At 36.3% G+C, this 14441-nt stretch overlaps 1 pseudogene; it reads right to left on the minus strand.

Annotated features, from left to right (window-relative positions):
* LOC124232191 (toll-like receptor 8) overlaps positions 1-10101 on the minus strand; it is a 127774-nt pseudogene extending 117673 nt beyond the window's left edge.
* Positions 10102-14441: the final 4340 nt, after the last annotated feature.

Raw genomic sequence — 14441 nt, forward strand, 5'->3', positions numbered from 1 at the left:
GTTTAGTGCTTATCATGAGGTTTCTATGCAAAAATTCATAGATGAGACAGTCCATTTTCTGATGTCATCTTATTTCCTTACACTAAACTAATTCAGTCCCTTGCATCTTCCCATCCTAACTTGTGCTTGTCACATCTTATTCCACCTTGTGTTGTGAGTTTGTGGTTAAAATGACAGGATTATTTTTGTTTTTGGTGTTCTCCTTCCCTTTATCTGTAATGTTTTACCTAAGTATTTGCTAACCTGTTCTACTGGGTAGCTCCAACTTTCTGATTTTGTCTACCTCCTTATCTTCTTACTCACGGTTTTATAGCCATTTACTTTTTTTTCAGGTATGAGGGTCTTCCTGAGTATTCCTTGTAGGGGGTACTTATGGCAATTAACTCCCATAGCTTTTCTTTATCTGTGAAATTTTTTATTTCTCCATCATATTTGAAGGATATTTTTACTGGATACAATATTCTTCACTGAAGGATTTTTTTTCTTTCAAACATTTGAATATATCATTCTGGCATCTCCAAACCTGTACAGTATCAGCTGAGAAATCTGCCGAAAGCCTGATAGAGGTTCCTGCCTTGCTGCCCTTAGTATTCTTTCCTTCTCCTTCACTTTTGCCAGCTTCACTACTATATGCCTTGCAGTAGGTCTTTTTACATTGACATAGTTAGGAGACATGGTGGCCTATTTCACGTGGATTTCCATCTCTTTCCCCAGCTTTTGGAAGTTCTCTGCTATTATTTCTTTGAACAAGCTTTCTGTTCCTTCTCTCCTCCCTCTGGAATACATATAATACTTATGTTGCCTTTCTTAATTGAGTTGGATAATTCTCAAAGGCATTCTTAATTTCTTTTCAGTCTTAGTTCTCTCTCCTCCTCCATCTGAAGCATTTCTATATTTCTGTCTGCCATCATGCTGATTTGTTCCTTGATGATGTCAGCTCTATTGTTGAGGGAATCTACATTCTGCCTCATCACATCCATTGTGCTTATAAGCTCCAATATTTCTGATTAGCTTTTCTTTAGAGTTTCAATCTCTTTTGTGAATTAGCTCCTGAACTCATTGACTTGTCTATCTGCATTCTTTTTTAACTCACTGTGTTTTTTAAATTATAGTTATTTTGAATTATATGTCATGTAGATTATAGATTTTGGAAATTTTTAGCCATTATTTCATCAAATATTCTCTCTGGCCCTGTCTTTCTCTCTTTTCCTTCTGGGAGTCCCAGTTTGTATTTGTCTGTTTGATGGTGTCCCTCGGGTTACTTAGGTTTTGTTCACTTTTATCCACTCTTTTTTCTTTTTGTTTCTCAGACTTGATCATTTTAATTGTCCTATCTTCAGGCTTGTTAATTTTTCCTTTTGGCTGTTCAAATATGCTGTTGAATCATTGTACTGACTTTTTCATTTCAGTTATTTTTTTCCCAGAATTTCTTTTTGATTTCTTTCCATAACGTCTATTATTTTCTTATTTCCTTCATACATCATTTTCCTGTCTTTGTTCATGTCCTTCTTTACCTCTCTGAGCATATTTAAAACAGTTTCCACAAATCTTTGTCCAGCAACTTAAATTTTTGAATTTTCTCAAGGATACTTTCTCTTGATTTATTTTGTTCCTTTGAATGAGTCATACTTTTCTGTTTCTTGTGATTCTGCCTTGTGATTATTTCCAGTAACCTGGACATACAAATCTTATAATGAGGTAAACCTGGAAATCAGATTCTCCTTTCTGTTTTTTGATTGCTGGGAGGTGTCTGGGTTGGCGGTCAGTCTGAGGTGAAAGCTGATATTGCAGGTCTTTTCTGAGCCTGCATCTTTCATAGGCATGCAAAGTGGCCTTCCAAATTCTCCTGTACACATGGTTACTATTGAATGTCCTAATCCTTAATATCTGACTCTGAAAAGGGAAAAACAAACAAACAAAAAACAGATGCTGTTCTTTTAAATACCCCAGAAATGACTTTAAATAGTCTGTGTTGCAGGATAAGATTTCTGGGCATCCGAACCTAGGTTATCTTAAGGAGAGACAAGCTGATAAACAGGGGCCTAACAGACTCCTCTTAGGTAAGTGCATCAGTAGGTCTCTCCAGCCTGATCTCTAGAAGAGTAAGGTAATAAAAACTTAGCCATACAGACTGATGTGTATTGCCTTCAGAATAATAAAAGTACTTTAAAGTAGTTTTTAAAGTAACACTTAAGTAATGTTTAAAATAGGATGGAAAGTCTCTGTTTTAATTTTTAAATATTAGACCACATCAGGAGAAGTATTTGAAGATTTTTATTTTAAATTTAAATAACAGATTTTTTTGTGGGTAAAATTTTAACTTTTCAAAAGACTTTCTTATTATTACCGTCAGGTGGACTATGGGGTTTGGCCAAAGCTTCATGAGTTTCAGAAGACAATACCTGTTTCCTGGGTCCCTACATTTTTCTTCTTGGAGATGTTAAATATCAACTTCCTGGAATCCAAAAGTAGTCTGTAGTATCTAGCAGTTAAGCGGGCCAGATTCATAGCATCTGATGATTCCACCAGGACTATGATGGGCTATACAAAAGAGAATGTTTTTGTTAAAGCCATCTCTCCTTATTAACTTCCTTCAAGTGTCATTGGCTGCATTTATGCTTAAGAAATATAACAAGCAAAGTTTTTGAGCAAGTATTTCATTGGAGAATCACAAATGTGGGAAGAAGTTATTCATAACACAAATAGCCTTACTGAAAAACACATAGGAGACACCATCTCAAAGCCTGTACATTTTTAATCTCTTCCAAGTCACACTGGAAGTCAAACAAAAGACCAAGTGGTGTTGTTCCTAAATAGTAACATATAGAAAAATGCTAAAGTATTTACCAGGTTTGAATCAACTCAAAATTGCAAGAATATTAGGTTTAGGGTTCATAGTTAAATACAGTTTTGAAAAGTAAAAGTTAAGTGAAAATTACTAAAACTATATCAAATGTGTTAAAATGGTACAAGGAATTTCTAAAAGAAATTGAATTTATGGAAGGGTAAAATGGAGATGAAAATTGAGAAAAGGCCTTGATTTTTGGACACAAAGAGGCTATGATATCATTGGACATAGATCTGGGGCTACAGGGAAGTAATTATTCAAAGACGGTAATTATTCTCATTGAGTTAGGAAGGGTGTACTGCCTGCTGTGGTATTCTTGAAAGAGGGAAAGTAAGAGGGAAATAAGGGAGCAACAAAAACAAGCAGACACCAGAAAGACACAGAAATAATGAGACAACAGGTCTCTTGCTTTCACTGCCAGGTGTAAGACACTGGCCAGGTTTGATGGTGGTGTTGGTAGACTCTAACTTCCCATCCAAGCCCCCACTACTTGAGGAACTGCCTTTTCCTTCCATTTCAATTTAGGTCTCTGCTCAACCACCGCAGGAAAAGAAAATCAATACAGTCTTGTGCTCCAGTTCTGTTTGGGATAGATTATCCCTGTTATGATGTCTCTGATAACTGCATCCAATTCACCCTTTGTTCTGCCCCATTTTTATGATGGGGCTGTTGTTCTTAGCATCTTTGGTTATGCACAAGGCCAGATAATCAAAGGCTGTTCTTACGTTTTCATTGTCACGAAGTTAACTGGAGTCCCCTGGATTGAGCCCATGACATGCCTTGAGCCATGACCAACATGTCTGAGCTCTACTTTCTCCTTTTCAGGGTCATCTCTTCCTGATGCAGAGCACAATGATGGTTTCCAATTTGATGTGTAGAAACTTTTTTCCCAAATATTCTCATTTTCTCTTAACCCACGTGTTCACAGAGCACTCAAGGTTGATATGGTTTCCTTTGTGGGCTCACTCTCTCTCTTTGGGTTGCGTGCCTTTTCTCCACAGAAACATCAACACTACTACCACCCAAATTCAATGACTGATCTATTACAAGGACAAGAATGTTGGGATAAGGGACCTGCATTATTTCCTGTCAATTTCTGGTTTTGGAGTAGAGTTTTGACCTTTGAGGACAATCTTAAATTGTCATTTTAAATGTAATGACAAGGAATTCTTAGGGGCAAGATGTTCAGTCAGTATCAATTGCTATAGAACAATATAGAAGGTTGGTTTTACCACCAATGAGATTGGGGGGGCAAGAACCCTTTATAAGTAATGAAAGTAAATTGATACTATTTGGTTTCTTGTTGAAGGGTTACAACTTGATATGAATATTAAAATCTTATTTATTTGGGGGGAAAGATATAATAGACTCGAGTATGCATATGCCAAGCCAGGACACTCAAAAACTGAGAAATAGGTGGTAAAATGTTCTAATAAAACAACTGCTCATTGAAAGATTTCAGGAGGCAACTGGCAAATTCCCACTGCAATTAGAAACAAAAGCAGGTTGCACATAAATTACCTAAAGCAAGAGAGACTCATTTGTATGTAGAGTTTGTGGGAGCTGTTTTGAACATCCATTTACAATTTACCTAATTTCTTCTTGGAGTCATTAAAAGGTTTTGGAAATGATAATGGTGATGGTTGTACATTATTATGAATGTAATTAATGCCACTTTACACTTAACATTGGTAAAATGGCAAAGATTATGCTATATATATTGAATTACAATAAAAGATTATTAAAAATAATACTTTAAAAAATATGTAGAGGTGAGTAACAATTGTTTTCATTCAATTTCAGGTTTGTATAATTAGATTTTTCAAAACTACACCAACTATCTCATAAAGAAAAAATTTTTTTTCACAGAGCATGGCAAGTTCAAATTTGAGTACTCATTATCTAAAATGTGATTCAAATAAAAATTTTGAAACATTTCTGGCTTAATTTGATTTTTAATCAAATCCATAGTAAACACTATTTACAATATCTTGACAACTAGGATATCTAGATGACCAATGTAAATTATGCTTCTTGTAAGATTATCAACATGAAAAACAATGTAAATTACATATACGACATGATTAACCATAGTGTGTTTCTGTGTATCCATCACCAATCAACAATAAGTAACATTATATTTGTTTAATAATATGCATTGAACATCTATTTTATATATACCCTTTCATTTTAATTCTACAGTCTTAGAGAATATCACAGGAATAGTAAGTTATTCAAAGATAAAGTCAGATAGTAAAACAAAGTTATAGGGTGAGGAAAGAATAGAATTGTGCCTTTAGTTAGTAAAAATAGCTTAAAAACAAAAGACTTATTTGTGTAAACAATGATTTGTATTAGAGTTACCAAAGTTTCTATGGCCAATATAAACAGAAAAGATCTGGATTGTTAAACTGAGTCCAGTTTTATAGGTCAAGCATGTTAAAGCTATTCTCTTCCAGACTCCTGAAACCCTGTGTTTTCTAGTACCTATAAATCACAATTCTCTGTTCTGACCAACAGTACATTTCTAATTCCTTTCTGTTTCTCCAACTCAAGAACAGAAAAAAGGGAGATTATAACACTGCTGATGGTGAATGAGAAAACACTCTCTTTTCCCCAAACATTTGTTAATTCAGTGTTTCTCAACTGGAGGTGATTTTGCCCCTAGGGCACATTTGGCTGTCTAGGGAAATTTTCGTTTGTCACAAATAGGGGTATGGGAAGCACTACTGGCATTTAGTGTATGCAGGACAGTGATTTCACTAAACATTCCACAATGCATAGAATATCTTCCTCAAAACAAAGAATGACAACCTCAAATGACAACAATGAAAAGGAGAAGAAACTCTGGTTTAATTAATGTAGCATCCTATCTGCAGGAACTGTTGTTGGGTGCTGTGCGTTTAAGCTGGTCTGAGTGGTAAGCAAGAGCATGATGGAAACAGAATCATCTTGGAATTCAATCATCTAATCACAAAGTCTCAGAAATCATGCAAGATTCCCATTCAATAAAGTCTGTAAGATTGCATGAAATAACAAGTTTTCTGTAAGAATATTTTTCATTAGTTTCAAGACGCTATCTGTAGTTTTTTAAAAAGATACACACTGTTACTTATGCTGAAAATGCAGTACTATTATATTCATGGGCTAATTTTAAAGATTTTAAAAATTGCATGTAAGCCTTTCTGCTTAAAATCCATTTTCTGTTAAGATGTAAATGTGATATCCTTTTACCCACTGGTACCAAGTTTTGATTTGCTTTGACAAGGTGTGAAAGTGTTTCTTTATGTTCTTCTCTTTCATACTTTGCAGCACAGCAAAGGGAACAAAAGTCTCTAATCCCCATTCTTTTTGTCAATAAAGAGCATATCTTGTTTCACATTCTTGTGATGATTATTTCCCTAAGACAAAAATGGCATTCTGATGTTTGCTGGAACAAAAGAACTCTTGGTAAGGCAGAGAATGGAGACAAGACTCCAATTAGGAAAGCATCTTACTTTTGTGTGTGAGGAAGATTTGCTCTGAGCTAAGATATGCTGAAAATCTTCCTCTTTTTTCTTTTTGCTGAGGAAGATCATCGCTGAACTAACATTTGTGCCAATCTTCCTCTATTTTATGTGGGATGTCACCACAGCATGGTTTGGTGAGTGGTGCTAGGTCCACACCCAGGATCTGAACCTGAGAAAACCGGGGTGCTGGAGCTGAGCACACAAACTTAACCACTACACCACCAGGCTGGCTCCAGGGAAGCAGCTTTTAATTTACACTCAGGAAACCTAACTATGTGATCATTAATGCATATGTTCGGATTTTAAAAGAAGGATATTCTTCACTCTCCAGAGTCAATGCTAACAAGGCATTGAGGATCCATGGAAACTTAAGAGATACTTATCCAACCCACCTCTGAAATGGATCTCACGCCAAAAATCTACATGATATTCATTTATTTTGCCTCTTGTTAACAAACGCTCTGCCACAAACAAGATCAATTTTGGAAATACACATACATCAAAAACGCACTTGGGTATTAAAGAGGCAGCGTCTTTGTCTCCGGAAAGGCTTTGAGAGACAACGCTTACTCAATGTATTTGAGGGAGATTTATCTGCGTTTGCTTGGTGGTAACAGTTGTGATGTACATTTGCAGCGCCGCCAGCCGCAGGGCTGTGTCGAATTTCAGCTCCCGGCCCAAATCGCTCCTGAAAGACACCGTTACAACTCTGAGAAGAGACCAGCAGAGGGCGGAGCTTGTCAAAGAATGGGCCTCATGGGATTACCTTAGAGGAATAGGTGACATGCATTTCCCCACTGTTCCACCATCACTTCCAAGGCAAGGACGTTAAATCTGGAAAGATTTCCACCGCGCTGTTTGGAACCAAATCAGTATTTAACTGCACGCACAAACACAGAGACCACCAAAAACATTTAACATTCGTCGACGAGTGAATTGATTTTTAAATATTTACCGTTTTATAAAAATAATGAGGAATTTAGGAATGATGTTTCCAAACTCAGGTGCTGCAATTGAATATACGAAGCACTGGTAGCACCATTTCTTCTGTAGCTAGGCTGCTGAGGTTGGAATTCTGTTCTTCCACTTCATAGGGTTGTGACTTTGAGTAAGTTCTTTAATTGTTTTGTGCCTCAGTTTCCTCTTCTATAAACTGCAGATAATACTGCTCCCTGTTCAGAGAGTTTTGGTGAGGATTAAATGAGTTAACAGTGTAAAGCTCTTACGTGTTAACAGTTCTCATCAACATCATCTTCCTCTTCATTGTCATCCAGGGCAACTTTGGTGGAAAGAATTATGAAAGTATGGGGGAGCAGAAGCTCTGTGCTTACATATGTAGCTTCTAAGACCTGGTTTGTCAAAGGCTGTCTATATACATAAGCTTCAACCAGTTTAATTCTTGCAACCTGGGTTTAATCATCTGTGCAATAGAGATTTCAAGCTAACTACCTCACTGGAGTGGTGCAAGGATTAGATGAGATTCACGTCAAATGCTTTATCACAGTGCATCTATGCACTCAATAAAAGTTAGCTATTTAAATCCTAAGTTAATTCTACTGGTGATTGTGCCCCCTGGGACTTTTAAGGAGTCATTTCACATCTCTCAGTCATAGTTTGTTCATCTGTAAAAGAGAGACACCTATCTCACAGGGTTTATGATACGCATCAAACTGAAGAGTGGTTGAGAGTGTGTTGTAAAATGACCTAAATGACCAAAAGAGAATGGTTTTGGAGTGGCATTCTTATTCACTCACAGGAGTAAAACACTGTCCTAAATGTTGATGGGAAGCACTGCACTGCTTAAGCCTATTCTCTATATGTGTTTACTCATTTCTATTCAGGAAAATTAGACTAGGGCTAAAAATGTGACATTTAGCATCTCTTTTCCCTTCTTTTTTTCATTTACTTTTTGCTTTGTCTGAAGAAGATTTCAAATGGAAAACTGTATCAGGATTTGTTTGCTTCTTTTCTAAGAGAAGCACACTTATAACCACTTCATATATTGATTCTGCTCAATGGGAACATATATGACAGTATGGTTTTTGCACACAATATTTATTCTTTGAATACTTCCCCATGCTGTGCTGGTACTGTGCAAGGCACACTCTATTTGCATACTCTGAGTGTGTCTTCCTTAAGCCATCCCTTCCTTCTTAAGAGTGAAGTCATATTCTCACCTCCTCCACCCATAATATGATCATCCATCTTTGCTTTCCCTTAAAATCTTAAACCTATATTGATTGCATAGCACCTTTTGTTAGAAGCAGCACTGTCATGAAGCAGAAGATAGAATGGTCTGAGTGAAGGTAGCCTCTGAGAACAATTTCAGACTACCATTTTGTTTTGCTAGTCTTGGGTTTACCAGTTATTTCTCAGTGCTCAGGGTCTTCCATCATGGAACATCAAGGGGTTGGGGTCCCAAATAAGGTCATTTTACGGAGTATGTTAAAGAATGAAGGTGAAGAATCCATGTATCAGAGAGCCAGTATCCTAGGAGGCTCTTGTGAAATCATTTTTTGATAGATCACATTCTTTTACAACTGCTATTATGTGATGGATTTTAAAACAGAAGATTTTTAGCATAGGATTTAGAGATTAATGCCCCAGGTTTGGATACATTATTTAAGTGACTTTGGACATGGCCTTCCTTTTCTCTTGAATGCCAGTTCTCTTATCTGAAAAATAGGCCAAGAACTAACTCAAAAGTTTATTGTGATACTTGTAATGATGTTTTATAAAGTAGAAGTTGCTTTATAAAGATGAGTTATCATTATTACTTCTCAAAAAGTCATGGCTTTTGGAGAGGGTCCAAGATGGTGGCATAGAAAGATGTTGAACTTACCTCCTCCCACAGACGTACATTTATAACTACAAATGGATCATTTTACTCTAAAACATACCTGAAATCTAGGTGGACTGCTCTCCACAACAAAGGATAAAAAGACCACATTCAGTTGGTTAGGAAAGGCACAGACATGCCTTGCAACAAACGTACTCCCAGAACAATGACACACAATAGGGAGGGATCTCAGCAGATAGGCACTTCTGAAGGAGCTAGAGGTTGGGACCCCAACAAGCAACCTGACCCCTGGGATCTCCACTGGAGAGACAAGCCCCTAAAATGTCTGTCATAGAAGACCAATGGTGCTAATGACCAAGAGACCCAAAGGACTATAGGAAACTGAGATATCCCTCTTAAAGGGCTTGCGTGTGGTCTCACTCACTTTGATATCCAGTGAAAGAACAGCAGTTTGAAAGCACCTAGACTGGATGCAAAGGACATTCATTTTCTGACCTATGATCATTGTCTGTTGGGGCTAGAGACAGTTGAGGGACAAAGATGAAGACAAAGACACTGGCAGATGCCATCGTTGCACTCTCTTGCTGGCATAGGTGCGTGGCCTCAGACATGTCTACCTCTGTAAGATAAGCAGGGTTGAGTAGTCATGGCATGATCCCACTGTCTTGATGGGACTGGAGAGCCCGGCTGTTGTCATACACCCTTGCTGTCTGGCTTAGGCTGTTGTGCGCAAGTGTAAGCAGTTGCAGCATTCTCCTGCTCCACCCTACGTCAGATCATGTGCATAGATAAGGCACTTCATCACTGTATTGCTGAAACCCACAGATGTGCACTACCAAGGCATTTTCCTGCTTCCTTCCTAAAGCCAGTAAGGAGGCCCCATACTCTTTGCTATCCAGAGGTCTTGCTAAAGCCAGTGGGTGCATGCAGTCCACACAGGGCATGCTGCTTGATTGCCTGGCCCTGGTGGCCAAGGGGGCTAGCATACATGAGCTTGATGGCACTGGAACAATCAGAAAGATAGTACTCTACAAGCTGCCACAGCAGACTACAACACACCGCAGTCTTCCTGTGAAAAAGACTTTTTTACTTAGCCTGGAATTTCTCCCCTTTGAGAGACAGTCTTCAGGTTTATCACATACCTGAGACTAAGGAGAAGCTCCCTGGAAACATAAGCAGGGAGACACCCTCCTTGTGCACTCCCTTGGTCTCACTGCATGTTGACAAGACTTCCCAGAAGGGTGCTTATACACTCCTCGGGAGCCCCGATATTTGCAACTGTCATCCAGGGGACATCCTCCAAATCTCCTGGTCTGGTGACCAGAAGCAACGAGGACTGCAACCTCACAGTACTGCATATATTTGCATACTTTAAAAGCTGTTGCCTAAATGTCTGTCTTCCAATCAGCCTGAAACTAGGTGCTAAATGAGATTGCTCCCCTTAGAACGTTGACAAATCTTGGCATACTCTCAACCACAGGGGCATATCAAGAATAAATCAGCCTCATTAAACAATTGCACAGGCTCAAGAGACAAGCAAGAGCTAAGAAGGATTAAACAGAAAGAATCATCAACTACAAGGCCGTTTGTTCAAGACTGAAAAAGGTAGCTGTTTTGCCTAATACATAGAAACAAACCCAGAGAGCCAAGAGAAATGAGGAGACAAAGAAAACTGCTTCAAATAAAGAAATAAGACAAAATCTCAGAAAAAGCCCTTAAAGATAGGGAAAATAAATACCTGATAAAGAATTCAAAGTAATGGTCCTAAGGATGCTCTCTGAACTCAAAAGAACACTAGATGAGCACAGTGAGAACTTCTACAGATGGTTAAAGATAAGAAAGAACCAATCAGAGCTGAAGAATACAATACTTGAACTGAAAAATGCAAAAGAAGGAGTCAATGGCAGGCTAGATGAAGCTGAAGTATAGATCAGTGAGCTATAAGACAGTCATGGAAATCAACCAGTCAGAACAGCTAAAAGAAAAAGAATTTTAAAAAAATGAGCATAGTTTAAGGAACCTCAGGGAAGACATTGTGTACTATAATTAGCATTATAAGGTTCCCAGGAGAAGAAAGAGAGAAAGAACATCAGAAAAGCTATTTGAAAAAAATAATAGTTGAAAACTTTCCTAACCTGAGGGATGACACTCACATCCAGGCTCAAGAAACCCAGAAGTATCAAATAAGATGAACTTAAAGAGATCTATACTAAGACACTTACATACCTTGGAGATATTGCAGGTTAAGTTCAAAACCACTGCAATAAAGTAAATGACAATAAAATGAATAACACAATGTTTTTGGTTTCCTAGTACTTATAAAACTTAGATATTTACACTATACTGTAGTCTATTATGTGTGCATTAGCATTATGTATAAGAAAACAATGTACACATTTTAATTAAAAATTGCCTTGTTGCTAAAAAATGCTAACCATTACTTCAGCCTTCAGTGAGTTGTAATCTTTTTGCTGGTGAAGGGTCTTGTAAAAAATGCAATATCTGCAAAGTGCAATAAAGTGAAATGCAATAAAGTGAGGTATGCCTGCATAACTAAAATGTCAAAAATTAAAGCTAAAGAGAGGCTTAAAAGCAGCAAGTGCAAAACAAATCATTATGTACAAAGAAAACTCCCTAAGACTACCAGCAGATTTATCAGCAGAAGCTTTGCAGGCCAGATGGGAGTGGTATAATATACTCAAAGTGCTGAAAGGAGGAGCTTCCAAGCAAGAATACTCTACCCAGGAAGATTATCTTTCAGAATTAATAAGAAACAAAGAAGATTTCATTACAACTAGACTGGGCTTACAAGCAATATCAAAGAGATTTCTTTAAGCTGAAACGTAATGACACTAACTAATAACAAGAAGACATTCAAAAGTAAAAATCTCACTAAAAAAGGTAGTGGATAAATCACTTATAAAGCTACTAAAACGGGTAAAAGACACAAGTAATAAAATTAAGTAAAACTACAATAATTATTTAAGAGGTACATAAAATAAAACGATGTAAATAGTGACATCAAAACCGTAAAATTGGGGGAGCAAAAATCTAGAGTTTTGTAATGTGATCAAATTTAAATTCCTATCAACTTAAAATAGGCAATTTTATACATAGGATGATATTTGTGAACCTCATACTAACCACAAAGCAAAAATATATAGTAAATATACAAAAGAAAATGAGAAAGAAATCTAAATATAACATTAAAGAAAGTCTTTAAATCACAGGGAAAAGAAGAAGGGAACAAAGAGAAACTATGAAAACAGACAGAAAACATTTATCAGTATCAATAATACTTTAAGTGTAAATGGACTAAATGCTCCAATCAACAGGCATAGAGTGTCTGAATGGATTTAAAAAAAAAGACACATCTATATGCTACTTAGAAGAGACTCACTTCAGAAGTAAGGACACACAGAGTCTGAAAGTCAAGGTATGGAAAAAGATACTTCATGCAACTGGAAGTAAAAAGAAAGGTGGAGTAATATACTCATATCAGACAAAATAGACTTCAAAACAGACTTTAATATAAAACCAAAGGAACATTACTTAAATGATATAGGTGTCAATCCAGCAAGAAGATATAGCTTGTTCCCCAGCCTGATGGGCTACTGTCTTAGCTCTGCAGGTGGGTGGGGCCACCAGCCAGGTTGTCCACTCAAGTGCTTATAAACATAAATGCACCAACATGTATAAAGGCATACCTAAAGGGAAAAATTGACAGCATATAATAATAATAGGAGACTTTAACACCCAACTTACATCTACAGATAGAATATCCAGAAAGAAAATTAGTCAGAAATATCAAACATAAATGATATATTTAGTAAACATTTAATAGATCTATACAAATAAATTTAAAAAAATATACAGATAAATATATATATATATATATAACAGATATGTACAAACAAAGGTATATACAATAAATACATATACAGGTAAATTTAATAGATAAATACAGAACCTTGTATTCGAAAACGGCAGAATATACATTCTTCCCAAGTGCACATGGAACATTCTCCAGGCTATATCACATGTTTGGCCACAAAATAAGTCTCAATAAAATCAAGAAAACTTAAATCATATCAAGCATCTTTTATTAACCTTATGGTGTGAAGCTAGAAATCAGGTATAAGAAGAAAATTGGAAAATCTCAAATATGTGGAAATAAAACAACACATTACTGAACAACTACTGGGTCACAGAAGAAATTAAAAGAATTGAAAAAATATGTAGATATAAAAACAGAAATACAACACAACAAATCTATGAGGTGCAGTAAAAGTGATTCTAAGAGGGAGTTTTATAGCAATATAGGTCTATGTCAAGAAACAAGAGAAATCCCAAATAAACAATCTAACTCATACCTAAGGAAACTACAAAAAAAGAACAAGTAAAGTACAAGGTTAGTGGAAGGAAGGAAATCAGAAAGATTAGATCAGAGATAAATGAAATAGAGATTCAAATGACAGAAGAAAAGATCAATGAAACTAAGATCTAAGTCTTTGAAAAGATAAACAAAACTGGCAAACCTTTAACTATACTTACCAAGAAAAAAGAGAGAAAGCTCAAATAAACCAAAATGGAGGAGGAGAAATTACAACTGATACCATAGAAATAGAAAGGATTATAAGAGCCTACTATGAACAATTTTATACTGACAAATTGGACAACATAGAAGAAACGAATAAATTTCTAGTAATTTACAATCACCCAAAACTGAACCACAAATAGAAAATATGAATAGACAAACTGCTATGGAAGAGATTGAATCAGTAATCAAAAACTTCCTAACAAACAGAAGTCCAGAACCTGAGGGCTTCACTGGTAAATTCTACCAAACATTCAAAGAAGATTTGATACCATCATTCTCAAACTCTTCCAAAATTGAAGAGGAGGGAAAGATACCAAATTCATTTTATAAGGTCAGCGTTACTCAGACCTCATAAAATGTTCTTGTCCCACACAAGGACAACTTGAAAAAGGAAAACTACAGGTCAATAACCCTGATGAATATAGATGCAAGAATCCTTAACAAAATAATAACCAACTAAGTTGAACAATACATTAAAAGAAGCATGTGTCATGATCAAATGGGATTTATTTCAGGGAAGAAAGAATGATTCAAAATCCACAAATCTGCCAGTGTGTACACCACATTAACAAAATGAAAGATAAAAAATGTATGTCATCTCAAAAAGTGCATAAAAGTATTTGACGAAATTTAACATCCATTTATAATAAAAGCTCTCATCAAAACAGATGAGTGTACCTAAAC

The sequence above is a fragment of the Equus quagga genome, unplaced genomic scaffold, assembly GCF_021613505.1.
Source record: "Equus quagga isolate Etosha38 unplaced genomic scaffold, UCLA_HA_Equagga_1.0 HiC_scaffold_32_RagTag, whole genome shotgun sequence".
NCBI classification, from domain to species: Eukaryota; Metazoa; Chordata; class Mammalia; order Perissodactyla; family Equidae; genus Equus; species Equus quagga.